This window comes from Rhipicephalus sanguineus, chromosome 2 (assembly GCF_013339695.2).
Source record: "Rhipicephalus sanguineus isolate Rsan-2018 chromosome 2, BIME_Rsan_1.4, whole genome shotgun sequence".
Taxonomy (NCBI): Eukaryota; Metazoa; Arthropoda; class Arachnida; order Ixodida; family Ixodidae; genus Rhipicephalus; species Rhipicephalus sanguineus.
Window position 1 is genome coordinate 91100680 of NC_051177.1, and position 17514 is coordinate 91118193.

The 17514-nt window shown below is 47.3% G+C and overlaps 1 protein-coding gene across 2 annotated transcripts in view; it reads left to right on the forward strand.

Annotated features, from left to right (window-relative positions):
- The window catches only part of LOC119383363 (uncharacterized), a 305608-nt gene that overhangs the window by 244019 nt on the left and 44075 nt on the right, over positions 1-17514 (forward strand). The window lies entirely within an intron of this gene.

A 17514-nucleotide genomic window follows, 5' to 3' on the forward strand; every position in this document is an offset into this window, starting at 1 on the left:
CGGTGCTGCGCGCAACAAGATAAGAAATAATGCGCGCCTATGTGACTTGCCTGTCTGATAAACTATAGCGGCTTTGAAGAGCTCTGTTATGAATTCGCGCGGCATACCACACAGGGCACACGCACATGTAGGGATGGCGGTTCGCAGCTGTTGCTGCCCTATGCGCCACTGCAAACAGACACCTGAAAAACTGAAAAGAAAATAAATAAAGAAAGGGAGTACATGTGGCGCGCTTACGCGAAACGATTTTCAGCGCTCAGTGCGTAGATTTAGCCGTCAATTTCGCATTCGAGTTAGAAACCCTTTAAGTAGAAGTGCACGTAACATATACAGCATAACACAGCCGCCTAACAAGACAAATGAAGTGCACAATGCTTGTCCCTTGACTCATGTGCGCGGAGGCGCCATGACTACGTGCTTGTGTTCGTAGACTGTGTATGCGCATTTATATATATATATATATATATATATATATATATATATATATATATATATATATATATATATATATATATATATATATATATATATATATATTACCGTTAAGGAAGCCACGTGTGAGCTTGACTTAGAGACTCGTAAACAAGTGCACTTTCTGTCGTGCCACTTGAGTGACACCTGTCACGTGATCAATTTTGTCGAAACACCTCAGTGAATTATCCCAGATAAGTTATATAAGCAGCGCTAATACTCGAAGGCTATGTTCACAACACGGTCACAAAGAACTCGTTAACGAATGTCGCCCACCTCGCGAAATTTGGTTTACTATAGTCTCTCTTCTGACCACCAGAGCACAAGCCAACCACTATCGTACGTTTTGCTTCATTGTTTATTTGTTTGAGACGTAACGATCGCAACGTCCGCAATTTCGCTTTGGCCTAGTTTTCTTTCCACGGCGGTGATAACGCGCTGTACTATACACAGCGTTTCAATCGCATGTATTTTAAACGACGCGTAAAGCGGAGGCCTGTTTTTACTGTCACATCCATAATTTTGCCGTATCAACTCGCGACAATGTTTACTACAGCCATTCTCAGCTTCCACGCTCTGCGGCCAACACACGATTGCCCGTATTTAGCCGTTAAACGTTACAGTATAGCATTTTTGTATCCGTTGTCAACGGCGTCTCGCAAGAACGAATACAACGTGGCAGCGGATTTTACGCTATTGTAATAAAACAACAAGACGACGACGACAACAACAACAACAACCAAAAACTAAATCATGACGCAATAGAGATGGATAGCGTAACGACTCTTTTTATCTGCGCAATCGCTGAACGTAACACGCGGTAGCAAGTATTGTTCGTTATATACGGATACGTGCGTTGAGATATTTGTGCGGTCATAACATCATTTTACGACGCGCTTTCTTCATTCTGTTTTTGCGGCACAACAGACGGAACGACGAGAAAAGGAAGAAAAAAAAAACGCGGGTATAATAAAGCAACCAACCCGCCTCCGTCGCTACCCTGTCGTCCTTTATGGCGATCGTATATAAATACGATCGCGGAAGCAAAGAGTTGACCGCTTGCCCTGATTTAACGTTTTAACTTATTCGTTGCCCTGTATACTCGACGCAGCATTTTCGAGCTAACGTGTCTGTTCACTTATATGACCCCATATGAAGAACTATATTCTATTAAAAACAATTTCAGTGACCTTCCATTACTGTGAAGATGGAACTGCAGCTGCGCGTTCTGCGGCAGCGGCTTCACGTCATTTCGCGCCCATTCGCGCTTCTAGCTGTGCGCGTTGGCTCTCCTTCAATTCCCGCTCTTCTTCCTCCGAGTGAAGGACACGCGTCCGTCCCATAGCGAGTACAAAAGGGTGAGTGCTGATAACGGCGCTAGCGCGATCTCTACGTCACTAGACAAAGGGGCACAACGATTGGTGGGATGTGCCACCGCCGAGTATCGCGGCGCTTGCGAAAGAGGCATCGGCGGTGGCGAGGGGGCGAAGGGCGAGAGGCACCTGTGGCGAGGGGGCGAGTGCGAGGGGCGCCGAAAATTGCTGTTCAACGCGTTGTTTTGTCCTCGGACGCGATTCCCCAAAACCTGTTGATAAACAGCTTCGACATAAAATTTTAATTTTCGCACTCAAAACGTTCGGAAATCGCAAAGGGGGTCATGGAGCCGTGCCAAATTAATTCCGACACCCGTACCGAAATCATGGTACAAGCGTGCATTTGGGCCGCCGCGGTGTTACAATGGTTGCGGTGCTCGGCTGCTGATCCGAAATTTGCAGGCGAAATACCGAACTTTTTTACTTGTAATTTCGTTTTACCAACCAGCAAGTGCCAGTGAGCGAAGTGCATTGTTGTTGGAGCCGAATATCGCGAGGGGGCAGCACTTTCCTCAAATATCAGTGACGTACCGTCTCAGATAGGACTCCGGAATGTGTGACGCGCCCATTTAACCCGAGTCGTGACTATTTTAATAGTGATTAACATTTCTGCGTCAAACGTTGCCTAAATGTTCATTTCTGCCACGATAACGTATTTAGCATTTCTCGAAGATCTCTCTTCTTTTTTTCATCGTCGATTGCACTTCCCTTTCCATCATAACGAATTTGGACAATTTCTTTCGTTCTATTTATTATCAATTTATTTGATTTGCATATACAAATACACAAGGACAACTTCTATAAATGGGTGGCCAGATCCGTTTGGTGATCCTTACAGCGTCGTCTCAGGTAAACATCCGTACCATTCGCCGAGTTTTTTTTTAAAGCGAAGCTTACGAAATTTAGATCTGCGGCAGTGGAACAACCGCACAAACTAACCTCTATCTACACTGACGCAGTTACGGAGTGCTCTGCTCCGTCGAGCACTGCACTCAATGCGCGTCATGACTGCGTCGCTCGGGCAGATAGCATTAAAAGTATGCTAATCACATTTAAAGTTTCTCGAATGTTAAGTCCTCAACCTCGTTTCGTTATCATGCACACAGCCGGCGTTCCCGTTTTCGGTTAAATTTCGTGGTCGTTTCGAAAAAGCTCGTTTCTTTCATACCCTAGTTTTTAATTCCGTTTAGTTTCGTATTAAAACTAGCTGAGTGGCTCATGCTATGCGAGCGGAACATGAATGATTTCGAAATGCATACATAGGGGGCTTCGCTTTCAGGTTCGTTGCTATGGCAACGCACCGCAGCTCGTTAAGCGTTGCCGTTGAGTTCCTAATGCGTGTAACTAGTTAGATGCCAGACATCGTCGTTCATCTCGGCATATAAAGTCAGGGTCGTGTCGACGGGAACTTAATTGGGTTAGGTTATGTCTCGCCGAATAGTTAGCCGATGTTATACTACTCCCGGAAGTTCATCTCTTCATTAGTATCTCGGCACCGCTATCAGTCCTGATGACCTGTCTCATGTTAAAAAAAGCTGATGACACGCCTACTTTATTATCGTTCATTTTTGAAGCTACCGCGACCGAAGAAGTTCAACGTGTCGCCGTAATTTCGGTGAAACCAATATGATAATTTAAAAAAATGAGAGACGGTTTGGCGCATTCCTCCCCGATTTTTACTTCGTTCGTGGCAACTTTGAAATATAGTAATTTGATTTAGGGGTCTGAGCGAGCGACTCGAGAAGAATTTGTTGTGTAGCTATACTTCGCTGCTGGCGTTCCGCCTCGAAAGGTCACAGTGTCAACAAGAATTCCTAGTACGGCAACGCTGTTGATGTCGTGATGTTCAGCTTGGGTTCTCGTTTTTATTTTTTATTTTTATTTTACACTGTTTCGTGACGCGCCTGAGAAGCCTCTCTGCTTCTGACTCCCGTCTCGTGCTTTCGCTGTATACACTTCATTTATCAATCCGTACTGTATCGCCCTCGTAATACATTATTTTCACAAATCCTTTCATCGGCAGCTTCAGTTTTCTATAGACCGTACAACTATATGCAAAACTATATGCAACTATTACGAAATGGCAAGTATAATGTGTCACATGCGGTTTATGTTGTTTTATGGCTTCATTTTCGTACGGTGAGCACAAGATCATTTGGATTCACCAAGAAACTGCGCGAAATTCTTTTGCCTGCGTTATTTGTCAAATCTAAAGGGCTAACAAAAGAGCAAATCCTTCGTTGGAATTGCCTTGAAAATTTTAAAGGTCGCTATTAATGTTTATAAGGTTTTTTTTAGCATAGCTCTGCATACCACAAGCCGAATAAACGGGTTTACTCATTTCTTTTTTTTTTTTTTTTGGTCAACTGTAGTATCAGTTCTTACTCCGCTATTATTTTATTATGCTCTTAAGTGTTCTTAAATTTGGATTATAGTTCAAGTCGTAGAGATAGAACGAAAAGAGGCAATTAAATGAATAGCTTACTCGCACACAAATTACCTTGCAAGCTCAAGAATCCCGTTGCTCAAAGTATGATTGATTGTCGTTTTTCAAAGGTTTTAATTGCTCGCCCATCTAGCCGGCGTTAGTGATTTTAGTTCGAATAAAAACCGTACGTACAGTAATTATAGACGTCCGTTCGACTGTCTCTAGTGATTTATGTTATTTCTAGTTAAGTGGTTATTTATTGTTAAACGTGGGTACAGTGTACTGCGGTTACACGATTAGCGAAATCGTGCTCACAGCTTCCAGTGTTACCACCGAGGCTTGCAATGCTTTCCACTGATATTTGCGTACATTATTCGTCTACGGCTTTTCTGGTCATAGCAAGCCCCTTGGGTAGCGCGTGCAACAATTGGTGACTCATACAATGTAGCATATGTATATGTAACCATACGAATGTAGCAACTGTATGGCGCTTTGCTTAAAATTGTCAAACATTTCGTAAACCATCAAACTTGTATACTGCTTATCCATGACGAGTGAGTATATCGCCAGGGAGTCGAATGGTACCTTGGATGCCACAATGGAGCTGATGTCAGAGTTGCCAACGCGGGTAGTCAGACGTGTCTCAGGTGTCGTAAGTCTTCAAAGGTAACAAGGTGGCTAGGGGTTTGTCTATAAGCTCACCCTTGTAACTCTAATTGCAGAGTCATTCTGGCGAATGCGTGCGAAGGCACCTATTTTGTGCGCCTGAATCGTGTGCACCGTGTGTTCGGGTGGCGTGACTACGTAGTAAACAACGCTTAGACGTGACGCGAAAAAATTATCGACAGGACAAGAAGGCATCGTCCTGCGGGCATTTTCTGGCCCCCGTTCCGACGCCGTTCATTGCCACGCATAGCCAGCCACACACCGATCGGCTCATGGAGCGGCACCACACTGTCGCGCAAAATATGTGTTTTGCTAACCACGAACCATCATCCCCAAGAAGGAGCGGCACTCTTCATTAAGGTTACCCACCACCGTCCATCGAGCCCTTTATGTACCTGTACGTGCCTAGGCCCGATCCTCTAAGGCTCAACCCTGTGGTTGGACGCATATCCCGAGAGTGTCACTGCGCTCCCTGAGCTTATTATGCACGAGCATCTGGCTGCTTAAGCACGCTGTAAGAATCTCGCCGTTAACGCGCGCAGGCCAGTGGTATTGAGAGGAGTATAAACGGCAGAGAGTAGTGCCGTGTCTTTTTCTTTTGTCTCCGATCTTTTATTATGGGTATACGGTCTTTCCCTACACCGGCTCCCACGACACTTGGCGTATTTACGACGGGCCTATCCTCTGTCCTCCGTCCGTCCCTCGTCGACCGTTACGACGACGCTGGGCGAGAGAACCAACGCATGGTCGCCACTTTCCCTTTCCTTTCCCCTCTGCCTTCGTCTTCGGTCAGTTTACAGCCACGGCATTATACCTGGCCGAACGAGAGCAGTAAAGAGCGGCCGCCCTGCACCGCTGCTGGCTTCGCCTTCACGGAATTGTTTTTGTTTTTTGTGTCGTTTTGCGATCGTTTCAGATGGAACCACCCCGCCATCTATAGCTATTCACCAGATCCCCTTCTACCGCTCGCCCACACTATCTCACTCTTTAGCGCGTGCGCGCTCGTTGTATCGTCTCAGTCTAACCGCGTAGAACGACCTTGCGTAATAACGACAGAAAATAAGTAAAGACTGCGAGGGAGGAAAAGAAGCGAATTGCCCATTGCTCCGGTCGCATTTATTCGTGCCTGATGCGGTCGGTCCATACAGCCCCTGTGACGATGGGGGAAACCACCTGGTGGGGTACCGGATGGTGCCAGTAAATAAGTACTCAAGTATTCGGGCAGCGACGGTAAACATAAACGTCTCACATGCAAAACTAAAGAGAGATATATTTGATACTGCTACGTTCTCTGGGGCACTTCCTTCGAGTTTTATTTGGCTGACTTTTTCTTTCTCTTTTCGGGGTGGAGAATCTTGCCTTATGATTTCTTTTTCTCGTCTTCCTAGGTAGGAATAGTATCTTTGCGGTACGTCCGCTTGGTTCACGCTCAATATGCCACCTCGGCAAATCCTGGCTGAAGTTTCCCCGCACTTTTTTGCCGACCACGTGGTTTTGGTGCCTTAGTATATTGCGTTTGATGCTTGTGATTAGCACCTTCTGGGTCGAACAGTTGAACAAGTGAATGGACTCCGAGGTAATATTATTTTCTTCAATAATGACGAAGTTTTCACGGTTCGATTTATAGTTAGACGTACGCGCGCACATTTGCAAGTTTCTTGATACATTAGTGGTCTCGCCGCGGTAGTAGTAGACCACCAGGGCAGGTGTACCAACTGCGCCACGGTTTACACTTCCAAACCGGAAATCGCTGAACAGGTTGCCATCGCGTTGGCCCTGACGGATGATCGATACACCGAGATATACAGTGATTCAAAACCAGCCATCAGAGCCTTCAGCAGGGGCAAGATCGCACCACAAGCAGTTCGAATTATTAATAGTAAACAGGCCATTGATACACATTACATATATTGGTTCCCAGCGCACCTTGGATCACTCGATGACATTCCCATGAATCCAAATGAATCGGCCAACAGCGTTGCCCGCGAACTTACGGACCGGGCCGCTTTTACATATGGCTTTGATTCTGCTGGATTCGAAAATCAACAACGGGATACGCCCACGACATATAATGAAATTACTAAACATTACTATTTGGGGAGGAGAGAGTTTCCACCCCCTCACAGTAGACTAAACAGAGCACAAGCGGTCACACTTAGACAATTACAGACACAGTCTTATTACTCACCAGCACAGGCAAAAGCATGGTACGATATAAAAGATATGGATGCTGTTTGCAAGGCATGCAAGAAAGAAGTATGCACACTTGAGCATATGCTCTGGGAGTGTGGGTCGCTTGGCCCTGGCATTTCCCGGGAACGGTTTACAGGGATGATAAAGTCTCACGACCATATTCCCCAAGTCCTGGCTGTCCAGTACGCCCATGACAGGGCTGGGAGGCTTGACCTCCCAGTCCCGACGTGGGATTAGCCAGGCAGGTGGCAACACCCTGTACAGGACGTATAAATAAAGTTATTTCCATCCATCCATCCATCCACATTAGTGGTACTGTAGTATTTGAGTAAATCTTGCTGCGAGCGTATGACAGCATGGGCGACTCTTTTGCGCTGTACGATGAATTTTGACTGAAAGAAATCTAAATTGTAAAGAAGAGTAGTTTTGCTGAGCGATCGCGTTCGTACAATCTGCTTAACATATCGGAAACTGTACGAAAAACAGGATGACAGCAGACAACCGTGGTCGAAATATAACCAAATGAATTCGGTGTTTAATTATTCCTGCTTTGATTTTCGACGCCAGCGTACTATAGACCTACACAAGCTTTCCTCGATGTCAAGTCGAGCGTGTCATCACATCATTATATACAGTAATGGACAACTGAGGTACAAAGACGATAGGGCTAATTAAAAAGCAATCTTTAGTTTCTGCTCTCACCTGTGCGTTTAATATCAGCATGGTTTCGACTTGCACGTTTGTTGCGACGCCTTAACTGTCTTTCTAAATCGCAAAAGTCCAGAGCGGTGCGAGCTTGTGCCTTCGAGTTATCGCTGGCGACAGCTGTTCTATTTAGCAATTTCTTGTCCGGTTTGGTTTTCACGTGATTGTTCTACATGGGCTCGACTGAGCGACTGATACGATAGTCACTGACGTAATCCTACGATGAGGAGAAAAACAAAAGACAAACTTAAAAATCCAGTCTCTCCGTGTCTCGCTACAACGGAAATATCAGCAAAACCCGCTACTCCTGCACCTTTCTCCCGGCTCCATTTGTCTCGTTCTGACGCAATCACGATGTCTGCGCGCGTTGCAACCTGCGCACTTCATTCGATCAACGAGATAGCGATCGTCAGGTTACCCCATTCCCCCAGTGTCCCAATGCTCCTTTCGCCACCTATTTGAGCGGGCAAACACTCGCTGGCTCTTCACATTCAGCAAACTGCGTAGCTCGCGCGTCTTGCAACACATGTATCCGTCCCATCAGGTGTAACCCTCTTTCTCTCTTCCCTTATTCTCCATTCGCGCTGCAAACCCGTCTACGTGTTCAACCGAAACAAGCGAGAGGTCGTAGCAAGCTATAAGGACAATAGGGACAAATGCCGCGCGCTCACGCGCGGCTTTACGAGGGCATTACTCGCGGTAGAGGAAAGTGCATGGTTACCGCCGGTGCGGGAGGGCTCAGCGTGCAAGAAGGCGCGCACCGCGCGGCCTCTTCTACCTCCCCCGCTCGTCTTTCTTATGGATGCTCCTGATTCCCCACACGCTGGTATAGTTCGCTTTCCCTGTGTACGGGTTCAAGGAGGCGATGTTGCAACTCGCGAGGGCGCCAACCTCCGCGGCTCCCGGCCAATTGCGAAGCAACCCCGACGCACCCCTTCTTCTGATCTCCCTGAGGACGCTCATTTGGCCCGTATATACCGGCCTTTACAGCGTTTCTCGCGCTTTTTCCTTTTCACCTCCCGACACGCGCTGTTAGCTTTCTCAAAGCCATGGCCGCATCCCTCTCTAGTCAGCTGCCCATATTGCCGTTCTAAGGAAAGGAGGCTCGAAACGATTGCCGACACACCTAAGTGGGGCCTCCGCGCGGAGCTATAACGCTATCGACGTGCTGCCCGCACGTTTGCTTTCCCCTGGCCTGCAGTGCACAGTGTTTCGACGCGTGTTCACGCGCAATGGTTCTGCCCCGAAGTACTTAGCTCCCACACACACGGTTGCGTCTTCGGGCGGTGCAAATAGCCTATTTAATGACGGCGGAGAGGCTTCGGGTGCCGCGGCAGCTGGACGTGGCGTGACGTGCGAATCGGCTCCGCAGTTCTTCGTGCGCGTTCGTGCCGACACGTGTTGACACGACGGTTGTTGCGCAGGCAGCGGCGCTTCGAGCGAGCACAAATTGAGTGTGCAGGTGAAGTGAATGTCTGGCTTGATGATGTCGAGGTTTCTTTAATTATATATGTATACGTCTCCAGCGAGCTAATCTTGAATCGCCTTTACGTAACAACCCCCGGTGCCGTGTCTGTATACTTATGTTGATGCGAGGTTGTGCCGGCAGCTTTGGCTTCTGCGCCAGCAGTCGCGTTGTCAGGGGCCGTGAGCAGGCGTGAGCGGCGCACTCTGCGTTGCAACTTCCAAATGGAAGCTGCAACACAGAGCGCGCCGTGAGTGCATATCAGGTTCGTAATAGCAAGAAAGACAGTCTTCATGTGAACGGCGACAGGGTATAGAAGAAACGGGGCTGAAACAAAGGTTGCGTCGCAATTCCAATTTATGCTTACCTCCCCGGCTCTCTATTAGGTCATAGGTTATGACAATCACTGGAAGATAGTTAATAATTTCTGGAACAGATGCTACCGGCGTGCCGCCAGGCAATCTCTACATGTTTAATAAAGAGCCGCTATCCCCCCTTCCCCTCTTCCACTGAGGAACTCACGGAAAATCTATTTAGGGGATGAAATTATACGCGTATGCCAGCGCGTTATGACAACGAAGCAACCACCGACTCTCAACAGGACGTTTCCTCCCAAGTCCAAGCCACGCCGGTATGGGCAGTTTTGCCTTTTACGGTACTGCATGCCTGGCCGCACCCAGGCATATATTAAATTATTATTAACATAGCTTAATACTAATATTTAAGTTACTATCAAGTTATCATACTATAAAATATTATTAATAACAGTTGATGTTGTTGTTATCACGGGCTCAAGTTAGACGCGGGATCCAAAAATACGTGCCTTGGCCTTCACTGACATTAAAACAATAATCTATCAGGAAAGCGACATCTGCGTTCATGCAATGACGGAAATGTGGCTTAATATTTGCGCATATACCGTGCCTGCCGTGTTAAGTTTACCCGTGTCACGCACGCATAGAGGTCTTATCTCAACAATAACCTAACCAGGCGCGCTTATATCGGCCGTTGCTCCTGAGTCAGACTAAAACGCGGGTATTATCTCTCGCCCGCACGGCGCCTCATTGTAAAGTTACGCTATAGCATTCGCGTCACGCACGTATCAATCAGTGTGGACTGCGAGGCGATAAACTCTTCGTTGACACGCGTTCACGCGCCTCTTCTCGGCTTCAAAAGAAGCGTTTGCCGCCGCCTCGCTAGCGCGAGTTAGCGAGAAGCTTTTTGCGGGGCTCAGTGTACGCACTCAGTGCAGCGCAAGACCATTTGCACAATAAGCCGCACACTTGGCGTGTATACGCAGCCAGCGCCGCCAGCGTCTATCAGCGGAACTGCAGCGAGCGACTCAGTAATATCCCCCATTCTTCTCAGGCGCGGAGGAATCCTTAAGCTTGTAAAAAAACTGCGCAGCATCTACGTGTGTGCGAGTTTGATTGCACCCCTGTAGCATTCCACGAGCGCCGCTGGGACACCCAATATACACCCCGATAATTTGTTTTCCTTTGGGATCACAGGGGTGACTGGCCACGCTCGCAGCGCCCGTATGTGTGTGTACACGTATGTATTTCCAGATATATATCTGCGAAGCCTCATGAACTCCCCGCCGTTTCTGTAGCGCGGCCCAGTCATCATCACCCACTCTTTTGTTTCAGTTCTCGTTTGTTTCCGCTCGGAGGCGCGAACACTCGGGCCGAGGGGATGCGGGATTTGAAGCCGGTAATCCCGTCACCGTTTTCAAGCCTCGACGCGTGATTGGACGGAACGCTCGGTGGCTCGCCCGCGGCGTAGAAGTTGCCCCCCCCCCCCCTCGCCGTAATCATTTGGATTTTCCGGCAAACAGTGGTGGTCGTCGTGTTGTCGAAACGAATGCAGCCGCGCGAAGTCCCATTCCATTGTTATGCTGCGCGCTGGTCGGATATACCTGTCTAAGTCCTTAGCTGCCGGAAAGTGTACGTATATATGCTTCGCCTCAATCAGGCAAATGACGCAGTGCTTGTCGTGCCTCTGGACAATGGAAGTGGGATTGTTTCGAGACTGCCATTAGGCTAAGAGGCGTACAATGTAAAGTTGTTACGCAGTTAAGACTAGCGGAAAGCAGAAGGGGATGTCGTCGGCATATAAGTCTGAAGACCGGTATAGCTATTTAACGACCTCATCTTTTAAACGAAGATTAATTTCATTGCGTTTAATAGAGGGACTGATGGAGATGAATGTGTAACCTGTACGCGCACCCCAGTGCAGTCTGTTTTTTTTTTTTTTTTAGAACTTAATTCACTTAACAGTACAATGGTAGCAGCATCGTCACTCTACCATCGAATTCGAAATGAAGCCCAAAGTGTTCGTCTGCAATTCGCGCGTTCCCTCGAGCTATCTTCCAAAAGCGAGGGGTAAAGCTGTAGACAGATAGGTTTTCCACATATTACTGTTGAAAGCCTTCGGCATTCTGGGTTGACATGCTTTCAGGGGAATGGCAAATCCTGCTTTCTCTATTAGACGATGGTAATATCCGCGGATGAGATGACGCGGCTGATCAAAGCGTGACTAAGGCGTCACTTGCTATTGCGTAAACTATAGCATAGCGGGCTAATTAAGTGCAGCACATATCAGAACGGACCCTTCCCTCGTAGTGCTGCTTTTAATGGCTAATTTTTATTCTTACTTTCTTTGCTGGAAGTAATCACCGGAGATTTTATAGAATATGAAGAATACCTACCTCGTGCTGACATAGACGAATTCATAGCGTATACTTTTTACGCCAATAAAGGTTTATTGATTAATTTTATTCAATTTCTTCATTTTCGCGCAGACGGCTGGCGGTGCTCGAACATTTTACAGGTCACCGGTCTCATAGGAAATTGAGAGCGCCCATATGTGCAGTAAGACTGAAAATGCACAACGCTACGCAAAATGCGAACGAATTCGTGTCATGCATTATAGGGGCCGAGTGCGTCGTCGCGAGTCCGCGGCCTCCCCTCCGCATTTCTCTCAATTCACATTCCGTTCTAATTCCAATCGTGCAGCGCCGTATTAGCCGAGTAGTGTAGAGGCAGTACTATAGTTTGCAGCACACCGGACACGTGCCTGCAAGCGCGAGCCAAACGCGCACGCGGTTCCGCGGACTAAAAGTTCGAAAAACCAGATTGCGCTAACCACAGCTTCGGTTCGGTGCCGTGATTAAATACGGCACCTCTTGCATTTGTAGGCTTCCTATAGCCGCGCAGGGGGGCTTTACGCGCAGTATGCTCCGCACGCCACCTGCTGGCGGACGTGCCCTTGAGAAGTCTCTGCACTAATTTGTAAGCACGCCGACTCGAATATTGCGCCGTAGTTGCGTTCAGCACGTTGCGCTACGTCGCAGTTAATTCATGTGTTCATGAAAACGGGATAAGGCTCAGTGGTTTAGCCTATTCTGCAGCTGCACTTTTTTGTTTTCCTTTAGTTTCTATGGGTTGTCGCCCTTCCGTTTGTTCACCCCTCTGGATAAAAGGTGCGCTGCGGGGATGAGGTGGTACAGCAGAGCTGGTATTCTTGATGTGCATTGAAGACACGGTTCGACAAATGCACAAAGTCGCGGTTTCCTCGCCGCCTGCTTTCATTCATTCGTTCGTTCGTTCGTTCGTTCGTTGTCATTCGCTAATTATCTGGCTCGAAATGTGGAATTTCGTGCGGACAATTCTGAAGCTGTTCAATCTTTTATATATATATATATATATATATATATATATATATATATATATATATATATATATATATATATATATATATATATATATATATATATATATATATTTATATATATATATATATATATATATATATATATATATATATATATAAATATATATATATATATATATATATATATATATATATATATATATATATATATATATATATATATATATATATATATATATATATATATATATATATATACAGAGGCAATTCTAACATGCGTGTCCAGAACGCCAACGTCCGTGTGTTCATGCAGCGCACAATTATCGCGGCTTCTGGAAAGAAAAAAAAAGAAAAATAATCACTCCGCGCTGAAACGCGCTTTCCCGCGCCTCACAGGCGTCCTCCATAAATGGGCACGTTGCAGAGAACTAAAACACGATGCACTGCCGGGCATATCGCAGTTCCCTCGCAGGGATTCGGCGCACGCGTCGAACGCGACCTCTTTTTCCGCTCGTGGCGCCATCGCTGTGTGGTCGATGGTGCAGCGGCATGCAGCCCCGACGAAATCGGCTGGCCTGGCGGAAATTGCTTCTCGCGGATGACTTCCTGCCTCTGGCTGGGCACCCAAGAGCGCACACCTGCGTTCCGGTCAGGTAGCAGCGAGCTGTACGCCCGGGGAGCGTTTATTTTCTCCGGTTGGTAGCCACGCCAACCATCGCGCTCGTTTGCCGTCAGGAGCCCCATAGACAATCACACTGCAAGAACAGAAATCCCTTTCCCCAGCTACTTCGCTTGTAGCAGAAAAGAGGGGCATAAGGGGCTAACGCCGCTGTCCCGCGTTTGGACAGCTTGGTCATGCGTGTCCACCGAGCTGCGGCCGCTAATGACAGGTTCGACTACGCCGCATCGGCACCACTTCCCCCTGTTGCAAGAAGGGCGGTTATAAGTCGCTATATTTGGTTGCCCTCACCCACCGCGATGGTCTGGTGGTTATGGTGCTCGACTGCTGACCCGAAGGCCGCGGGATCGAATCCCGGCTCCAATGGTCACAATTTCGATGGAGGCGAAATGCTGGAGGCCCACGTACTGCGCGATATCAGTGCACGTTAAAGAACACCAGATAGTCCTAATTTCGCGTAAACGTTTTGGCACGTAAAACCCCACAAATTATTATTAAAAGGGTGATTATAAGTCCCTGTATTTAGTTGCCCTCGGCCCTGTCTTTGAGGGCCGATTGATTCGCTGCCTCGAAGGAACGAAGCAAGGCGCTTGTAATTTTCGCGCCGGAGTACAGGCATTGTTTTTAGACGTGGATGGAAATGGATACCGTTAAAACGTCTGGCGCCGAATTCACAAGGCTGTCTGTTCGTGAATGTTGGTTGCCATTGACCGGTCGCTCTTGCTTTAGTTTACATATATCCTTGGCCTTCCTCCCTCCCCCGTTCCTTCCTTCCTCCCTTCGCATCCCGATTGGCCTTAATTCGCTCCAATACGAGTAATTACAGCGTATAGGAACTTTCTGTGAACGCAAGAGGCCCCTACCTTTACGTGCTAATAGCAAGCACCTCATCGAAAATCTACTGAATGACTAATGATGGAGAAAGGAAAGGCTGGGAGATCGACCCGACGAGCGTCCGGCCCGATGCCCTACAATGCGGTAAGCACAAATGGAACAGTATGATCGGACTGCTCATTTATGCATTCACGTAGCTATTATTCCGTGTTCATTGATGAAGGTTTTGTTTTTTTTTTTCATTTTGATAGTTAGCGATGTTTAATGGTTATAAATCATCAACGTTTGCATGTTTCGGAACGCGGCCTGTATGACTGCGCAACCTAGTAGGCGGTTAAAGTCGGCTGAGCACTCGTACGCGCAGTACAAATAATAATAATAAATTAATAATAAAATACTGGCTTTCATTTCCCGCTGCGTTCGTTGAATTTGAGCAAAGCTTAGACTTAAGCATAGCCACGCATTCAGCACAGCCACGCACGAATTCAGCATAGCCACGCAAATGACATGGGCCGGCATTCAAAAAACGTCTTACGCTAAAACTTTTCCTAAGATAATATTTCAGGCAATTACGATGCGGGACATATCATTAGCGATGCTGACTGACCAATGGAAAAACGTACTTACGAAAGAGAAGTTTTGTGAATTCGCCTCGTGGTCTTTACTTTGTGAACGTGTCATCTCTTAAGCAGACGAAATGCTTAGTTCCTACCGAAGTTGCAAGGCTAGAATCTGTGGAGTGGGTTCTACGACGTCTACCAAGTACGCATATATTTGGGTATATCTAGGGATTAGCACCATGCCTCCAGCGCGCTCCCTCTTTTTTATTTCTCTTTAAAAACTTCACTTACAGTTGACGGTGGTGACGAAAGCGACTGAGATATTTTTACTGCTGAAGTGAAGGAGGTAATGAGGAAGTGTCCTGAGGACGCTCGCCAAATAGCAGCCCGAATAATTCGCTCTTCGTTAGTCGTCCATGTTCGTGGAAAAAAAAAACACGCAAAAGCTATTGAATCTTTGCAAGAGCGACAGCGAGTGAAGAGACTTCGTGCGCAGTACGGAAATTGACGGTTTTGCGAGCGTGATTTCTCGGAATCGGCCGGCAGCCGTTGGGCCACTTAGCGTACCGTCTCGGTCGAGAAACAAGAAACAGGAGGAAGCCTTATTTCAGCGCAAGTCGGTTCCTTACAGAGACGCTATAGCGTAATTAGGCGCCGGAAATTTGTTTTGCTGCGTTGTCATTATCGATTTTGTTACTGTTTATCCGTGGATGAGAATTAGCGGCGAGCGCGCACGCTGTCAGTGAAAGCGTGGACTGATGTGTGTGTGGAGGGCGACACGAAGGGACCGCGATGAACGAGTCTGCTTGGTGGAATTAGGACTGCAGCGCGTGCGAAGACTGCGCCGCGGCGATAATTACTCGCTGTTAATGAGCTCGTGGACCGGAAATTGGCGTACGTCCGACGAAAGTTGGCAACACTGTGACGACAGTGACCGCTGAGCGATATGAAACGTTTGTTTTCGAGAAACACCACGCGGAGATGTCGCCGAATGGCACTTATCCGTTATAGAATGTGGCTTATTGCGTCATAATGGAGTTATTACGTCATTATGGCGTTGTGGTATTCAGCACGTATATAGCTAATTTTTGTTGGTGAAATATAGGGAAGCAGTATAGAAGGAACTACGATGGGAACAATTATGCGAACCTACAATCATTGCTATGAATAACTACACTGCTGGTTACTCCCATTGGCGTAGGGGTTCAACCACCAGGCGGGTGAGGGATGGGGGGGTTGAAGCTTGGTTAATTTTCAGGGGAGGGGAGGCAAAAAATTTCCGTGGGGGGGGGGGGCATCGAACTCGCCCGCTCTCAGGGGTGGGGGGTCAAACACTCCCCACTCCCCTGAATCAGGAGTGGGGGGGTTAACCCCCCCCCCCCCCCCCGAAAAATGTTTCTGGCTACGGCCCTGGATACTCCCTTCCTTGTATACGTCACGCAGTCCTTCCCACCTCATCTTTGGTACCCTTACACCGTACATGCAGACCGTCCAAATGGACATCTCTTCTTTTCCGTCTCTTGAATGAATGAACTGCCATTTATCTCAAGCTGTGAGGACGTCAGGAGACCCGAGCCTGGCACTACGAAAACAAAGCGTAATAAGTGAGCATTGTAGCTTTAAGTAAACAATCTGCGGATGCCTCTTCAGTCTCGTGAAAGTCGGCCATCCGCTCTAGCAATTCTGCCCCAGTGGACGAAATCGCTAATGAAGGAAAATCACTTTGTCGTCTTCTTTCGGGACGAACATGGTTTGCAGCCGTGCATTCTCATTACGGGCGCTGGTGCGAACGTGCGCAATGAGAGCGTCATTTGCAATAAGGTTAATTTTAATCTACGCTTATCGCTCCGGCATTCGCTGCAGTTTCTCTTTAATTGGGTCAGTTGCACTAAGCCGCGTTGAGTCCCATGCCTAGTGACTCCGTATAGCTATAATTCAGTCGTCGGATTAGAGGCATCACGTAAATAATTAGAAAATATTGCGCTATGCAATCCCGCGGGGGTGTGAATTTTCGATAGCGCGGAATCTTAGAAACGGCCTAGTTTTAAACACATCCAGACGTCTTTGCAAAACGCCTTACGAAGACGTGTGTGCGCGCTATTTACCGCAGATGTCTTCAGTCGTCCCCTATTTTTGCGATAATGGCGTCGTACGCGATAAGATTGTTCTTTGTTCTTCCCCATCCCGACGGCTTTCTTCGGTCATTAATCATTACATTTCTTTAAGACTGCGAATGTTTCTCTGTTGTCTACTAACTTTGTAACGAAAGTGAGAACTGTTTCAGCAATGTAACCGCCAAATTTGTCCGCGCGTCTTGCTGTTCACAGATGACGGCGAAAAAAAAGAAAGAAAACACTCACAGGATCCCTTATGTATTCGCCTAAGACGACTGGAAGGCGAAAGCCATTTTATTCTTCTGCTTCTCGGTCGATGTATTTATCCTCCCTTGCCCCTTTTCCGCATTT